Source organism: Oncorhynchus keta, chromosome 1, assembly GCF_023373465.1.
Source record: "Oncorhynchus keta strain PuntledgeMale-10-30-2019 chromosome 1, Oket_V2, whole genome shotgun sequence".
Lineage (NCBI taxonomy): Eukaryota > Metazoa > Chordata > Actinopteri > Salmoniformes > Salmonidae > Oncorhynchus > Oncorhynchus keta.
Genome location: NC_068421.1, coordinates 711,378 through 727,942, shown reverse-complemented (window position 1 = coordinate 727,942; position 16,565 = coordinate 711,378). Strand labels below are relative to the sequence as shown.

The 16,565-nt window shown below is 47.5% G+C and overlaps 1 protein-coding gene across 1 annotated transcript in view; it reads left to right on the top strand.

The window, feature by feature from the left end:
• The window catches only part of LOC118378378 (ventricular zone-expressed PH domain-containing protein-like), a 280,439-nt gene that overhangs the window by 154,416 nt on the left and 109,458 nt on the right, over positions 1 to 16,565 (top strand).

The window sequence follows — 16,565 nt, the reverse complement described above, 5'->3', positions numbered from 1 at the left end:
CCCTGACTCAACACTAACCCTAGATTCATGTCCACACCCTGACTCAACCCTAACCCTAGATTCATGTCCACACCCTGACTCAACCCTAACCCTAGATTCATGTCCACACCCTGACTCAACCCTAACCCTAGATTCATGTCCACACCCTGACTCAACACTAACCCTAGATTCATGTCCACACCCTGACTCAACCCTAACCCTAGATTCATGTCCACACCCTCACTCAACACTAACCCTAGATTCATGTCCACACCCTGACTCAACACTAACCCTAGTTCATGTCCACATCCACACCCTGACTCAACCCTAACCCTAGATTCATGTCCACACCCTCACTCAACACTAGCCATAACCCTAACACTAATTTTGGTTTATCATACTTTAAACATACTTTGTTTTGGGGACCTGTAAGGTGCTGGAAAGGGGGTCCGGCTCTGGGTATCTCCGGTAGCACCGGCTCAATTTAACCACTGGTCAATACTGAGTCACACTTCACCCTCATAGTTGACGTCTGGTGAGCGTTCTGGTACAAAATGTCCTCCTGCAGGTGGAGGTCGGGGTTACACATGTTGAAACCGATTTGTGCTGAGGTCACCAGTCCATTCCTCACAACGATAAAACCTGAGTGATTGATGGAGAGAGACACGCGGTGCCTAGTGGTTATATGACTTCCAACACCGTGTTACGAGGACATAGGTATGTTGTAGCCCTCTGCGTGCTTTTGGAATGACTCTCTGCTCTACTGTTTTAAAAGACACTTGAGAGGGGAAAAGCTTAGAACTACAGCTAGTGATCTACCCCTCACACCCTGTCCTGTAACACCCTCTACCCCTCACACCCTGTCCTGTAACACCCCTCTACCCCTCACACCCTGTCCTGGTTCTCCTGTAACACCCCTCTACCCCTCACACCCTGTCCTGGTTCTCCTGTAACACCCCTCTACCCCTCACACCCTGTCCTGGTTCTCCTGTAACACCCCTCTACCCCTCACACCCTGTCCTGGTTCTCCTGTAACACCCCTCTCTCCAGCACACCCTGTCCTGGTTCTGTCTCCTGTAACACCCCTCTCTCCAGCACACCCTGTCCTGGTTCTGTCTCCTGTAACACCCCTCTCTCCAGCACACCCTGTCCTGGTTCTGTCTCCTGTAACACCCCTCTCTCCAGCACACCCTGTCCTGGTTCTGTCTCCTGTAACACCCCTCTCTCCAGCACACCCTGTCCTGGTTCTGTCTCCTGTAACACCCTCTCTCCAGCACACCCTGTCCTGGTTCTATCTCCTGTAACACCCCTCTCTCCAGCACACCCTGTCCTGGTTCTGTCTCCTGTAACACCCCTCTCTCCAGCACACCCTGTCCTGGTTCTGTCTCCTGTAACACCCCTCTCTCCAGCACACCCTGTCCTGGTTCTGTCTCCTGTAACACCCCTCTCTCCAGCACACCCTGTCCTGGTTCTGTCTCCTGTAACACCTCTCTCCAGCACACCCTGTCCTGGTTCTGTCTCCTGTAACACCCCTCCAGCACACCCTGTCCTGGTTCTGTCTCCTGTAACACCCCTCTCTCCAGCACACCCTGTCCTGGTTCTGTCTCCTGTAACACCCCTCTCTCCAGCACACCCTGTCCTGGTTCTGTCTCCTGTAACACCCCTCTCTCCAGCACACCCTGTCCTGGTTCTGTCTCCTGTAACAGCCTCCTCTCTCTATCCTTCCCTTCTCTCCTTCAACAAACTAGCTCCAGCCTCCTCTCCCTATCCTTTTCTCCTTCAACAAACTAGCTCCAGCCTCCTCTCTCCTTCCTCCCTTCTCTCCTTCAACAAACTAGCTCCAGCCTCCTCTCCCTATCCTTTTCTCCTTCAACAAACTAGCTCCAGCCTCCTCTCTCCTTCCTCCCTTCTCTCCTTCAACAAACTAGCTCCAGCCTCCTCTCCCTATCCTTTTCTCCTTCAACAAACTAGCTCCAGCCTCCTCTCTCCTTCCTTCCTTCTCTCCTTCAACAAACTAGCTCCAGCCTCCTCTCTCTATCCTTCCCTTCTCTCCTTCAACAAACTAGCTCCAGCCTCCTCTCCCTTTCCTTCTCTCCTTCAACAAACTAGCTCCAGCCTCCTCTCTCCTTCCTCCCTTCTCTCCTTCAACAAACTAGCTCCAGCCTCCTCTCTCTATCCTTCCCTTCTCTCCCTCAACAAACTAGCTCCAGCCTCCTCTCTCCTTCCTCCCTTCTCTCCTTCAACAAACTAGCTCCAGCCTCCTCTCTCCTTCCTCCCTTCTCTCCCTCAACAAACTAGCTCCAGCCTCCTCTCTCCTTCCTCCCTTCTCTCCCTCAACAAACTAGCTCCAGCCTCCTCTCTCTATCCTTCCCTTCTCTCCTTCAACAAACTAGCTCCAGCCTCCTCTGTCTATCCTTCCCTCTCTCCCTCTCTACCTCAACAAACTAGCTCCAGCCTCCTCTGTCTATCCTTCCCTCTCTCCCTCTCTACCTCAACAAACTAGCTCCAGCCTCCTCTGTCTATCCTTCCCTCTCTCCCTCTCTACCTCAACAAACTAGCTCCAGCCTCCTCTCTCCTTCCTCCCTTCTCTCCTCAACAAACTAGCTCCAGCCTCCTCTCTCCTTCCTCCCTTCTCTCCTTCAACAAACTAGCTCCAGCCTCCTCTCTCCTTCCTCCCTTCTCTCCTTCAACAAACTAGCTCCAGCCTCCTCTCTCTATCCTTCCCTCTCTCCCTTTCTACCTCAACAAACTAGCTCCAGCCTCCTCTCTCCTTCCTCCCTTCTCTCCTCAACAAACTAGCTCCAGCCTCCTCTCCTTCCTCCCTCTCTCCTTCAACAAACTAGCTCCAGCCTCCTCTCTCCTTCCTCCCTTCTCTCCTTCAACAAACTAGCTCCAGCCTCCTCTGTCTATCCTTCCCTCTCTCTCTCTCTACCTCAACAAACTAGCTCCAGCCTCCTCTGTCTATCCTTCCCTCTCTCCCTCTCTACCTCAACAAACTAGCTCCAGCCTCCTCTCTCTTCCTCCCTTCTCTCCTTCAACAAACTAGTTCCAGCCTCCTCTCTCCTTCAACAAACTAGCTCCAGCCTCCTCTCTCCTTCCTCCCTTCTCTCCTTCAACAAACTAGCTCCAGCCTCCTCTCTCCTTCCTCCCTTCTCTCCTTCAACAAACTAGCTCCAGCCTCCTCTCTCCTTCCTCCCTTCTCTCCTTCAACAAACTAGCTCCAGCCTCCTCTCTCTATCCTTCCCTCTCTCCCTCAACAAACTAGCTCCAGCCTCCTCTCTCCTTCCTCCCTTCTCTCCTTCAACAAACTAGCTCCAGCCTCCTCTGTCTATCATTCCCTCTCTCCCTCAACAAACTAGCTCCAGCCTCCTCTCTCCTTCCTCCCTTCTCTCCTTCAACAAACTAGCTCCAGCCTCCTCTGTCTATCTTTCCCTCTCTCCCTCAACAAACTAGCTCCAGCCTCCTCTCTCCTTCCTCCCTTCTCTCCTTCAACAAACTAGCACCAGCCTCCTCTGTCTATCATTCCCTCTCTCCCTCAACAAACTAGCTCCAGCCTCCTCTCTCTATCCTTCCCTTCTCTACCTCAACAAACTAGCTCCAGCCTCCTCTGTCTATCATTCCCTCTCTCCCTCTCTACCTCAACAAACTAGCTGGTGTGTTTGATTATTCATTGTCATTGTTTCCCTAGAAGTTACGGAAAGGCAAAGCCCCACTGTGGGGTTTGACAGGATAAATGTGGATTCTCAGCAGGATTCTACTCTTTCCGGGACACACACTTACACACGCAAACATACACACACATACACTCACGCAAACACACGCTTCCCAGGAGAGGAAGAAATATTTGGCCTGTCAGCTTCAATCACTCCCCTGTTATTATTCCGACACTACTCCAAACCTATCCGCTCCAGCAGTAGTGTGTGTATGTGTGTGTGTGTGTGTGTGTGTGTGTGTGTGTGTGTGTGTGTGTGTGTGTGTGTGTGTGTGTGTGTGTGTGTGTGTGTGTGTGTGTGTGTGTGTGTGTGTGTGTGTGTGTGTGTGTGTGTGTGTGTGTGTGTGTGTGTGTGTGTGTGTGTGTGTGTGTGTGCCTGCTGAATCCGACACTGAATCTGATATTCCCACTCTCCTCTCTTCACCGAGTGGATCTCAGGAAAACTGGGCATTCCTCTGAATCTCATACTTCTCTCTAAAATGGCCACCAGGATGCGTTTCCGTTTGTTTATGAGGGTGTGTGCGTGACCACTGGCATGTAGCCTCTCGCCGGGGGTAGAGGGTAATTGCCTCATTTAAAGGGATGATTACAGGGATATGGGGATGGTTGTGCTCTTTGAAGGTGAGCCAGATTGACAGAGATTGGTTGACTGGGAGCTAGTGGATGTTGTGCAATAGCAGGAAGAATGAATGGTGTGCGTGCATTTCAGTGTGTTAACAGGAGTGGGGCACAGGGTACCCCCTTACCATCAACCAGTAGGCCTTAGTGGAGACGTTTCCCAGAATCACTGCTTGTTTTCCCCTTGGTAAGAGAGTGAGGAAAGACAGGACACTGCTTTGGGGGCCAGTTGACAGTTGAAAGCCTTGTGGAAGAGATGATTTCATAAAAATAATAAAACAGAATCATTGCTTGGTAGCCGCCATATTTTAGTGGTGTGTGTGTGTGTGTGTGTGTACGTGTGTATGTGTGTGTGCCTGCATGTGCGTATGTGTATGTTACGTGTGTATGTGTGTTGTGTGTGTGAGTTTATGTGTGTGTGTACGTGTGTATGTGTGTGTGCCTGCATGTGCGTATGTGTATGTTACGTGTGTATGTGTGTTGTGTGTGTGAATTTATGTGTGTGTGTACGTGTGTATGTGTGTGTGCCTGCATGTGCGTATGTGTATGTTACGTGTGTATGTGTGTTGTGTGTGTGCGTTTATGTGTGTGTGTACGTGTGTATGTGTGTGTGCCTGCATGTGCGTATGTGTATGTTACGTGTGTATGTGTGTTGTGTGTGTGAGTTTATGTGTGTGTGTGTGTTTGAGAAAGTCAGAGGGGAGCCCTCACACCCCATGGCTCGCACACACATAAAGTCATGACATATTGTTCTTTCATTTACGGCAATTGTCGTTAAACAGGCTTAAACGGCCACTTATTAAGAGACTGCTACCTCTTCACACCCTGTCCTGGTGTCACCTACTCTCACCCCAGTCACACTATCCAGCCTCCTCCCCTTCCTTCCTTCCTTCCTTCCTTCCTTCCTTCCTTCCTTCCTTCCTTCCTTCCTTCCTTCCTTCCCTTCCTTCCTTCCTTCCTTCCTTCCTTGCTTCCTTCCTTGCTTCCTTCCTTCTGTACCTCAACAAACCTTCCAGCCTCTTCGCTCTCCTCTTCTGTCCAACATCCTCCTTCTCTCCTCTCCTTCTCTCCTCTCCTTCTCTCCTCTCCTTCTCCCCTCTCCTTCTCTCCTCTCATTCTCTCCTATCTTCCTTTCCTCTCGTTCTCTCCCCTCCTCTCCTTCTCATCACTTTCTCTACTCTCCTTGTATCCTTTACTTCTCTCCTCTTTTCTCTCCTCTCCTTCTCTACTCTCCTTCTCTCCTCTCCTCCAGCGTCTCCTTCTCTCCCCTCATCCCCACCTCCCCACCTTCTCTCCTTGTCAAGGGAGAGGAGAAGCAAGTACAAACATTTAATGGGGAACGGACATTGAACAAGACAGGAGCAGCGTCAGCACACAGACAAAGTACAATCAATGCAGCATCGGGGAACTGACAAATATAGGGGAGGTAATAAACAGGTGATTGGGTGAGTCCAGGTGAGTCCAATATCGCTGATGCACGTGACGAGGAAAGGCAGGTGTGCGTAAATGATGACACTCTCCTTCCATCCTCTCCTTCTCTCCTCTCTTCTCCTCTCCTCTCCTTATCTCCCCTCCTCTCTTTCTCTCTTCTCCTTCCTTTCATCTCCTTCTCTACTTCTCTCCGCTCCTTCTCTCCTCTCTCTCTCTCTCTCTCTCTCTTTCTCTCTCTCCCACTCTCTCTCTTCCTCTTCCTCTCTCTCTCTCTCTCTCCCTTCCTCTCTCTCTCTTCCATACTCTCTCTTTCTCTCTTCCTCCCTCCCTCCCTCTCTCTTTCTCTTTCTCTCTTTCTTCCTCTCTCTATCTCCCTCTTTCTCTCTCTCTCCCTCTCTGTTTCTCTCTCTTTCTCAAATATTATACACATATTATACAATATATACACATATTCTACTATATTAACTACATTTTCTCTGTAATTGTCCATATCTATGTCTAGCCTACATACAGCCTACATACAGCCTACAAACAATCTACATACAATCTACATACAGTTGCCTAGCCGCTGCTTACCAAACATGTTCCAAACCCCCATAAAAGGTTATTAATGAACTGTGCGCTCTGAAGGGAGAGAACGCTTGATGTATGTGTGTGTGCGTGTGTGTGTGTGTCTAGGGCTGTGTGAAGTGTGTGTGTGTGTGTCTAGGGCTGTGTGAGGTGTGTGTGTGTGTGTGTCTAGGCCTGTGAGAGGTGTGTGTGTGTGTGTGTGTGTGTGTGTGTGTGTGTGTGTGTGTGTGTGTGTGTGTGTGTGTGTGTGTGTGTGTGTGTGTGTGTGTGTGTGTGTGCGTGCGTGCGTGCGTGCGTGCGTGCGTGCGTGTGTGTCTAGGGCTGTGTGAGGTGTGTGTGTGTCTAGGGCTGTGTGAGGTGTGTGTGTGTGTGTGTGTGTGTGTGTGTGTGTGTGTGTGTGTGTGTGTGTGTGTGTGTGTGTGTGTGTGTGTGTGTGTGTGTGTGTGTGTGTGTAGACTGTGTGAGGTGTGTGTGTGTGTGTATGTGTGTGTGTGTGTGTGTGAATGAGACTCTAAAACACTTTAACAGCCTATTAGCCTGCTGGGCAGCAGCCAGCACTACGCTCCACTGACTTTGCTAATTACTGTCGACACTTTGAAAGAGGGACATAAAATGACCTGCCTGTTAAGTGTGGTATGTTGTGTACTGTAATATACTAAAGAAGGCACTGTAGTAGTGGAACAGGGCATGTAGTGATGGAAATGTTTCAGATACCAGCAGATTAAGGTTTTAACTGTTTCCTGTAGTGTGGGACCGGCAACTCATATATATATATATATATATAAACATTCATACCTATATACAGTACATATATACAGTGCCTTGCGAAAGTATTCGGCCCTCTTGAACTTTGCGACCTTTTGCCACATATCAGGCTTCAAACATAAAGATATAAAACTGTATTTTTTTGTGAAGAATCAACAACAAGTGGGACACAATCATGAAGTGGAACGACATTTATTGGATATTTCAAACTTTTTTTAACAAATCAAAAACTGAAAAATTGGGCGTGCAAAATTATTCAGCACCTTTACTTTCAGTGCAGCAAACTCTCTCCAGAAGTTCAGTGAGGATCTCTGAATGATCCAATGTTGACCTAAATGACTAATGATGATAAATACAATCCACCTGTGTGTAATTAAGTCTCCGTATAAATGCACCTGCACTGTGATAGTCTCAGAGATCCGTTAAAAGCGCAGAGAGCATCATGAAGAACAAGGAACACACCAGGCAGGTCCGAGATACTGTTGTGAAGAAGTTTAAAGCCGGATTTGGATACAAAAAGATTTCCCAAGCTTTAAACATCCCAAGGAGCACTGTGCAAGCGATAATATTGAAATGGAAGGAGTATCAGACCACTGCAAATCTACCAAGACCTGGCCATCCCTCTAAACTTTCAGCTCATACAAGGAGAAGACTGATCAGAGATGCAGCCAAGAGGTATAGCAGCACTGTAGAAACTATTACACTCAACTGAACGACTTGATTAGTGTAGTGTTAGCTAGCTACATAGTTGTCTTTGCTGTCTTCGTATCCAAGATAATTGTGTAGTTTAGAGTGTGTAGTCTTAGAGTGATTATCTTAATTTACCGAGGTTAGCTAGCCAGCTATTTGTCGTCCTTAACGTAGGAGACACTGCTAGCTAGCTAACAGCTAACAGCTAACAGCTAGCCAACGTCTACCGAATATAACTTCCCACTCAACAACCCGGTCGCATTCCGCTTCACTCCACAGGTAGTATCACATTTTCATTTCATTTCATTACAGCACAACGGTTTGATTTGCTTGATCGTAGCTAGCTACATATCTAGCTACATAGCCGTCTTTGTATCAAAGATAATTGTGTAGTCTAGAGCGATTTTCTAGGTTAGCTAGCCAGCTATTGTCGTTCTTTTAACGCAACGTAACGTAATCAACACTGCTAGCTAGCCAGCTAGCCCCCGAATAGCTGCACTGTAGAAACTATTACACTCAACGGAACGACTTGATTAGTGTAGTGTCAACAACGCAGCCACTGCCAGCTAGCCTACTTCAGCAGTACTGTATCATTTTAATAATTTTAGTTAATAAGATTCTTGCTACGTAAGCTTAACTTTCTGAACATTCGAGACGTGTAGTCCACTTGTCATTCCAATCTCCTTGCATTAGCGTAGCCTCATCTGTAGCCTGTCAACTATGTGTCTGTCTATCCCTGTTCTCTCCTCTCTGCACAGACCATACAAACGCTCCACACCGCGTGGCCGCGGCCACCCTAATCTGGTGGTCCCAGCGCGCACGACCCACGTGGAGTTCCAGGTCTCCGGTAGCCTCTGGAACTGCCGATCTGCGGCCAACAAGGCAGTGTTCATCTCAGCCTATGCCTCCCTCCAGTCCCTCAACTTCTTGGCACTGACGGAAACATGGATCACCACAGATAACACTGCTACTCCTACTGCTCTCTCCTCGTCCGCCCACGTGTTCTCGCACACCCCGAGAGCTTCTGGTCAGCGGGGTGGTGGCACCGGGATCCTCATCTCTCCCAAGTGGTCATTCTCTCTTTCTCCCCTTACCCATCTGTCTATCGCCTCCTTTGAATTCCATGCTGTCACAGTTACCAGCCCTTTCAAGCTTAACATCCTTATCATTTATCGCCCTCCAGGTTCCTCGGAGAGTTCATCAATGAGCTTGATGCCTTGATAAGCTCCTTTCCTGAGGACGGCTCACCTCTCACAGTTCTGGGCGACTTTAACCTCCCCACGTCTACCTTTGACTCATTCCTCTCTGCCTCCTTCTTTCCACTCCTCTCCTCTTTGACCTCACCCTCTCACCTTCCCCCTACTCACAAGGCAGGCAATACGCTCAACCTCATCTTTACTAGATGCTGTTCTTCCACTAACCTCATTGCAACTCCTCCAAGTCTCCGACCACTACCTTGTATCCTTTTCCCTCTCGCTCTCATCCAACACTTCCCACACTGCCCCTACTCAGATGGTATCGCGCCGTCCCAACCTTCGCTCTCTCTCCCCGCTACTCTCTCCTCTTCCATCCTATCATCTCTTCCCTCTGCTCAAACCTTCTCCAACCTATCTCCTGATTCTGCCTCCTCAACCCTCCTCTCCTCCCTTTCTGCATCCTTTGACTCTCTATGTCCCCTATCCTCCAGGCTGGCTCGGTCCTCCCTCCCGCCTCCGTGGCTCGACGACTCATTGCGAGCTCACAGAACAGGGCTCCGGGCAGCCGAGCGGAAATGGAGGAAAACTTGCCTCCTGCGGACCTGGCATCCTTTCACTCCCTCCTCTCTACATTTTCCTCCTCTGTCTCTGCTGCTAAAGCCACTTTCTACCACTCTAAATTCCAAGCATCTGCCTCTAACCCTAGGAAGCTCTTTGCCACCTTCTCCTCCCTCCTGAATCCTCCTCCCCTCACCCCCTCCTCCTCTCTGCAGATGACTTCGTCAACCATTTTGATAAGAAGGTCGACGACATCCGATCCTCGCTTGCTAAGTCAAACGACACCGCTGGTTCTGCTCACACTGCCCTACCCTGTGCTCTGACCTCTTTCTCCTCTCTCCCAGATGAAATCTCGCGTCTTGTGACGGCCGGCCGCCCAACAACCTGCCCGCTTGACCCTATCCCCTCCTCTCTTCTCCAGAACATTTCCGGAGACCTTCTCCCTTACCTCACCTCGCTCATCAACTCATCCCTGACCGCTGGCTACGTCCCTTCCGTCTTCAAGAGAGCGAGAGTTGCACCCTTCTGAAAAACCTACACTCGATACCTCCGATGTCAACAACTACAGACCAGTATCCCTTCTTTCTTTTTTCTCTCCAAAACTCTTGAACGTGCCGTCCTTGGCCAGCTCTACCGCTATCTCTCTCAGAATGACCTTCTTGATCCAAATCAGTCAGGTTTCAAGACTAGTCATTCAACTGAGACTGCTCTTCTCTGCATCACGGAGGCGCTCCGCACTGCTAAAGCTAACTCTCTCTCCTCTGCTCTCATCCTTCTAGACCTATCGGCTGCCTTCGATACTGTGAACCATCAGATCCTCCTCTCCACCCTCTCCGAGTTGGGCATCTCCGGCGCGGCCCACACTTGGATTGCGCCCTACCTGACAGGTCGCTCCTACCAGGTGGCGTGGCGAGAATCTGTCTCCTCACCACGCGCTCTCACCACTGGTGTCCCCCAGGGCTCTGTTCTAGGCCCTCTCCTATTCTCGCTATACACCAAGTCACTGGGCTCTGTCATAACCTCACATGGTCTCTCTATCATTGCTATGCAGACGACACACACAATTAATCTTCCCTTTCCCCCTTCTGATGACCAGGTGGCGACCGCATCTCTGCATGTCTGGCAGACATATCAGTGTGGATGACGGATCACCACCTCAAGCTGAACCTCGGCAAGACGGAGCTGCTCTTCCTCCCGGGGAAGGACTGCCCGCTCCATGATCTCGCCATCACGGTTGACAACTCCATTGTGTCCTCCTCCCAGAGCGCTAAGAACCTTGGCGTGATCCTGGACAACACCCTGTCGTTCTCAACTAACATCAAGGCGGTGGCCCGTTCCTGTAGGTTCATGCTCTACAACATCTGCAGAGTACGACCCTGCTCACACAGGAAGCGGCGCAGGTCCTAATCCAGGCACTTGTCATCTCCCGTCTGGATTACTGCAACTCGCTGTTGGCTGGGCTCCCTGCCTGTGCCATTAAACCCCTACAACTCATCCATAACGCCGCAGCCCTTCTGTTGTTCAACCTTCCCAAGTTCTCTCACATCACCCCGCTCCTCCGCTCTCTCCACTGGCTTCCATTTGAAGCTCGCATCCGCTACAAGACCATGGTGCTTGCCTACGGAACTGTGAGGGGAACGGCACCTCAGTACCTCCAGGCTCTGATCAGGCCCTACACCCAAACAAGGGCACTGCGTTCATCCACCTCTGGCCTGCTCGCCTCCCTACCACTGAGGAAGTACAGTTCCCGCTCAGCCCAGTCAAAACTGTTCGCTGCTCTGGCCCCCAATGGTGGAACAAACTCCTCACGACGCCAGGACAGCGGAGTCAATCACCACCTTCCGGAGACACCTAAAACCCCACCTCTTTAAGGAATACCTAGGATAGGATAAGTAATCCTTCTCACCCCCTAAAAGATTTAGATGCACTATTGTAAAGTGGCTGTTCCACTGGATGTCATAAGGTGAATGCACTACTTGTAAGTCGCTCTGGATAAGAGCGTCTGCTAAATGACTTAAATGTAAATGTAAATGATGGAGCCAAATACAGGACCATTCTGGAAGAAAACCTGATGGAGTCTGCAAAAGACCTGAGACTGGGACGGAGATTTGTCTTCCAACAAGACAATGATCCAAAACATAAAGCAAAATCTACAATGGAATGGTTCAAAAATAAAGATATCCAGGTGTTAGAATGGCCAAGTCAAAGTCCAGACCTGAATCCAATTGAGAATCTGTGGAAAGAACTGAAAACTGCTGTTCACAAATGCTCTCCATCCAACCTCACTGAGCTCGGGCTGTTTTGCAAGGAGGAATGGGAAAGAAATTCAGTCTCTCGATGTGCAAAACTGATAGAGACATACCCCAAGCGACTTACAGCTGTAATCGCAGCAAAGGGTGGTGCTACAAAGTATTAATTTAAGGGGGCTGAATAATTTTGCACGCCCAATTTTTCAGTTTTTGATTTGTTAAAAAAGTTTGAAATATCCAATAAATGTCGTTCCACTTCATGATTGTGTCCCACTTGTTGTTGATTCTTCACAAAAAATGTCAGTTTTATATCTTAATGTTTGAAGCCTGAAATGTGGCAAAAGGTCGCCAAGTTCAAGGGGGCCGAATACTTTCGCAAAGCACTGTATATATATATTAACATTCGTACACTACTGGTCAAAAGTTTTAGAACGCCTCCCGAGTGGCTCGGTGATCTAAGGCACTGCATCGCAGTGCTATTTGTGCCACTAGAGATTCTGGATTTGAGTCCAGGCTCTGTTGCAGCCAGCCGTGACATGGGGCGGCGCACAGCGTAGTCCGGGTTAGGGGAGGGTTTGGCCGGCAGGGATGTCCTTGTCCCATTGCTCACTAGTGACTCCTGTGGTGGGCCAGGCGCAGTGCGCGCTGACACAGTTGCCAGGTGTACCGTGTTTCCTCTGACACATTGGTGCGGCTGGCTTCCGGGGTCAGCGGGTATTGTGTCAAGAAGCAGTGCGGCTTGGTTGGGTTTTGTTTCGGAGGACGCACGGCTCTTGACCTTGAGACAAGACTGTAACTACGAATTGGTGACAAAAAGGAGTTAAAAAAAACAGTTTTAGGACACCTAATCATTCAAGGGTTTTTGATCATTTTTACAATTTTCTATATTGTTGAACTATGAAAAAAAACATATGGAATCATGTAGTAACCAAAAAGGGTTAAACAAATCAAAATATATTTTATATTTGAGATTCTTCAAATAGCCACCCTTTGCCTTGATAGCTTTGGACTCTCTGGTATTCTCTCAACCAGCTTCCCCAGGAATGTTTTTCCAACAGTCTTCAAGGAGTTCCCACATATGCTGAGCACTTGTTGGCTGTTTCTCCTTCACTCTGCGGTCCGACTCATCCCAAACCATCTCAATTTGATTGAGGTCGGGAATTGTGGAGGCCAGTCATCTGATGCAGCACTCCATCACTCTCCTTCTTGGTAAAGTAGCCCTTACACATCCTGGAGGTGTGTTGGGTCATTGTCCTGTTGAAAAACAAATGATAGTCCCACTTATCGCAAACCAGATGGGATGGCGTATCGCTGCAGAATGCTGTGGTAGCCATGCTGGTTAAGTGTGCCTTGAATTCTAAATAAATGTCACCAGCAAAGCACAACACCACCATAACTCCTCCCCATTAACGGTGGGAAACACGCAGAGTTCATCCGTTCACAAAGACTCAGCGGTTGGAACCAAAAATCTCAAATTGGGACTCCAGACCAAAGGACAAATGTCCATTGCTTGTATTTCTTGGCCCAAGCAAGTCTCTTCTTCTTATTGGTGTCCTTTAGTAGTGGTTTATTTGCAGCAAATCGACCCTGAAGGCCTGATTCACGCAGTCTCCTCTGAACGGTTGATGTTGAGATGTGTCTGTTAGTTGAACTCCGTCAAGCATTTATTTGGGCTGTGTAACCGCGTTCTTCGTTTGTTGAAAGAGAGTCGGACCGAAATGCAGCGTGGTGGTTACTCATGTCTTTAATGAAGAAAAACGGAACGATACATTAAATAACTAATAAATACAAAAACAACAAACGGAACGTGAAACCTAATTGCAGCCTATCTGGTGAACACGACACAGAGACAGGAACAATCACCCACGAAATACAAAGTGAACCCCGGCTACCTAAATACGGTTCCCAATCAGAGACAACGAGAATCACCTGACTCCTCATGAGACCCAGTTTCATCATAGCTCTTGATGGTTTTTGCGACTGCACTAGAAGAAACTTTCAAAGTCCTTAAAATGTTCCGTGACGACTGACCTTCATGTCTTAAAGTCATGATGGACTGTTGTTTCTCTTTGCTTATTTGAGCTGTTCTTGCCATAATATGGACTTGGTCTTTTACCAAAGAGAGCTATCTTCTGTATACCCCTCCTAGCTTGTCACAACACAACTGATTGGCTCAAGCACATTACGAAGGAAATATATTCCACAAATTAACTTTTAAGAAGGCACACCTGTTTATTTGAAATGCATTCCAGGTGACCATCTCATGAAGCTGGTTGTCATCTAGGCAAAGGCTATTTGAAGAATCTCAAATATGAAATATATTTGATTTGTTGAAGTGCCAGAGGGTGATAGTTTGACACATCTCCTTCGCATAGAGTTGATCAGGCTGTTGATTGTGGCCCATGGAATGTTTTCCCACTCCTCTTCAATGGCTGTGCGAAGTTGAGCAGAGCATCCCAAACATACTCAGACGGGTGACCTGTCTGGGATACAGAGCATCCCAAACATGCTCAGACGGGTGACCTGTCTGGGAAACAGAGCATCCCAAACATGCTCAGACGGGTGACCTATCTGGGATACAGAGCATCCCAAACATGCTCAGACGGGTGACCTGTCTGGGATACAGAGCATCCCAAACATGCTCAGACAGGTGACCTGTCTGGGATACAGAGCATCCCAAACATGCTCGATGGGTGACATGTCTGGTGAGCATGCAGGCCATGGAAGAACTGGGACATTTTCAGATTCCAAGAATTGTGTACAGATCCTTGTGACACGGAGCTGTGCATTATTATGCTGAAACATGAGGTGATGGCAGCAGATAAATGGCACGACAATGGGCCTCAGGATCTCGTCACGGTATCTCTGGGCATTCAAATTGCCATTGATAAAATGCAATTGTGTTCGTTGTCCGTAGCTTATGACTGCCCATACCATAACCCCACCATCATCAAGGGGCACTCTGTTCACAACATTGACTTCAGCAAACCACTCACCCACACGACATTCCTCCAGTCAGCATGCCAATTACTCCCTCAAAACTTGAGAAATCTGTGGCAATGTATTTTGTGACAAAACTGCACATTTTAGAGTGGCTGTTTATTGTCCCCAGCACAAGGTGCACCTGTGTAATGATAATGCTGTTTAATCAGCGTCTTGATATGCCACACCTGTCAGGCGGATGAATTATCTTGGTAAAGGAGAAATTATCACTAACAGGATGTATTCAAATTTGTGCACAACATTTTTGAGAAATAAGTGTTTTGTGAGTATGGTTCTTGAAACATGGGACCAATTATACAACAAATGTTCATTTTTGTCTCGAGAACAGAGTGGAGAAATATGATTTATTTATTTCAACATCTCTTGAGAAAATGCGAACGCCAGATAAAATATGCACCCAAGGTTAACAGTAGTCTCATCAGCATTTCATTTCCTTGAAACCGGTCAAACCGATGACATTTGGACATTTTGTACAAGACCAATCTTTCCACTGTTTTTGGAGGTATTTTACTTTATCCCCGATCCCTAAAGGTAACACTTAACCTGTGTTAACTAGATTACTAATTAATTTGTTCTATCGATGTAAAACATTATTCTGGTGAACACTACTTCTGGGGCGTCAAGTTGACCAACAAATGGTCTACCAAATGTAAAACATGATCAGAAGAAACGTGTTTAAATTAGGGATGAAAGTAGCCAGTATTAAATTATAGTAAATTAATTATAGTAGGCAAAATGCTTACGGTGAATCTAACCCATAGGGTAGCGCTCAATTGTCCCGGCGTCGTCCGTGTTTGGCCGGGGGCCGTCATTGTAAATAATAATTTGTTCTTAACTGACTTGCCTAGTTAAATAAAGGTTAAATAAAGGTTACAATTATTTTTTTAAAGAATTGCGCAGGTAGCCTACGTTTTGAAGTGATTTTCAGATGAAAACGTCATGACACAGCACTCATGATAGGTGAAACTGACCGCAGAAACAACAGTAAACAGAACAAGATGTTGTTGACATGGCAACGGTGTCCTGTCTTAGGTCAGCGTAACCCAGGCGTCTTATTCCGGGTTTCAGAACCGGGATACACGCCTTTTGGTGATATGATGTTTATGCGTGTCAACTCTAGAAGGAAAAGAAACGCACAACTATTTTGGCCAGGTGCTGAGTAGCGGAGTAGAACACTTTAAATTAAAGGAGAGCTTTAATGCTACCTTATATAATGTTACTTACCCTACATTATTCATCTCATATGCATATGTATATACTGTACTCTACATCATCGACTGCATCCTTATGTAACACATGTATCACTAGCCACTTTAACTATGCCACTTTGTTTACTTTGTCTACACACTCATCTCATATGTATATACTGTACTCGATACCATCTACTGTATGCTGCTCTGTACCATCACTCATTCATATATCCTTATGTACATATTCCTTATCCCCTTACACTGTGTATAAGACAGTAGTTTTGGAATTGTTAGTTAGATTACTTGTTGGTTATCACTGCATTGTCGGAACTAGAAGCACAAGCATTTCGCTACACTCGCATTTAACATCTGCTAACCATGTGTATGTGACAAATAAAATTTGATTTGATTTGATTTGATTTGAGCTCAGATGCAAAAAGCTGCCAAGCTGTCCTCATCAGGGTACAATCACAAACACTGCGGGATGACTCGTTTATGTAGTGTCAAAAGACACACACAGGTGTCTGTAATCATGGCCAAGAGTGGCCTCTTATCATTGGTTAATTATCAAATATTAAAATGGCATACAAAGAACAGCATACAA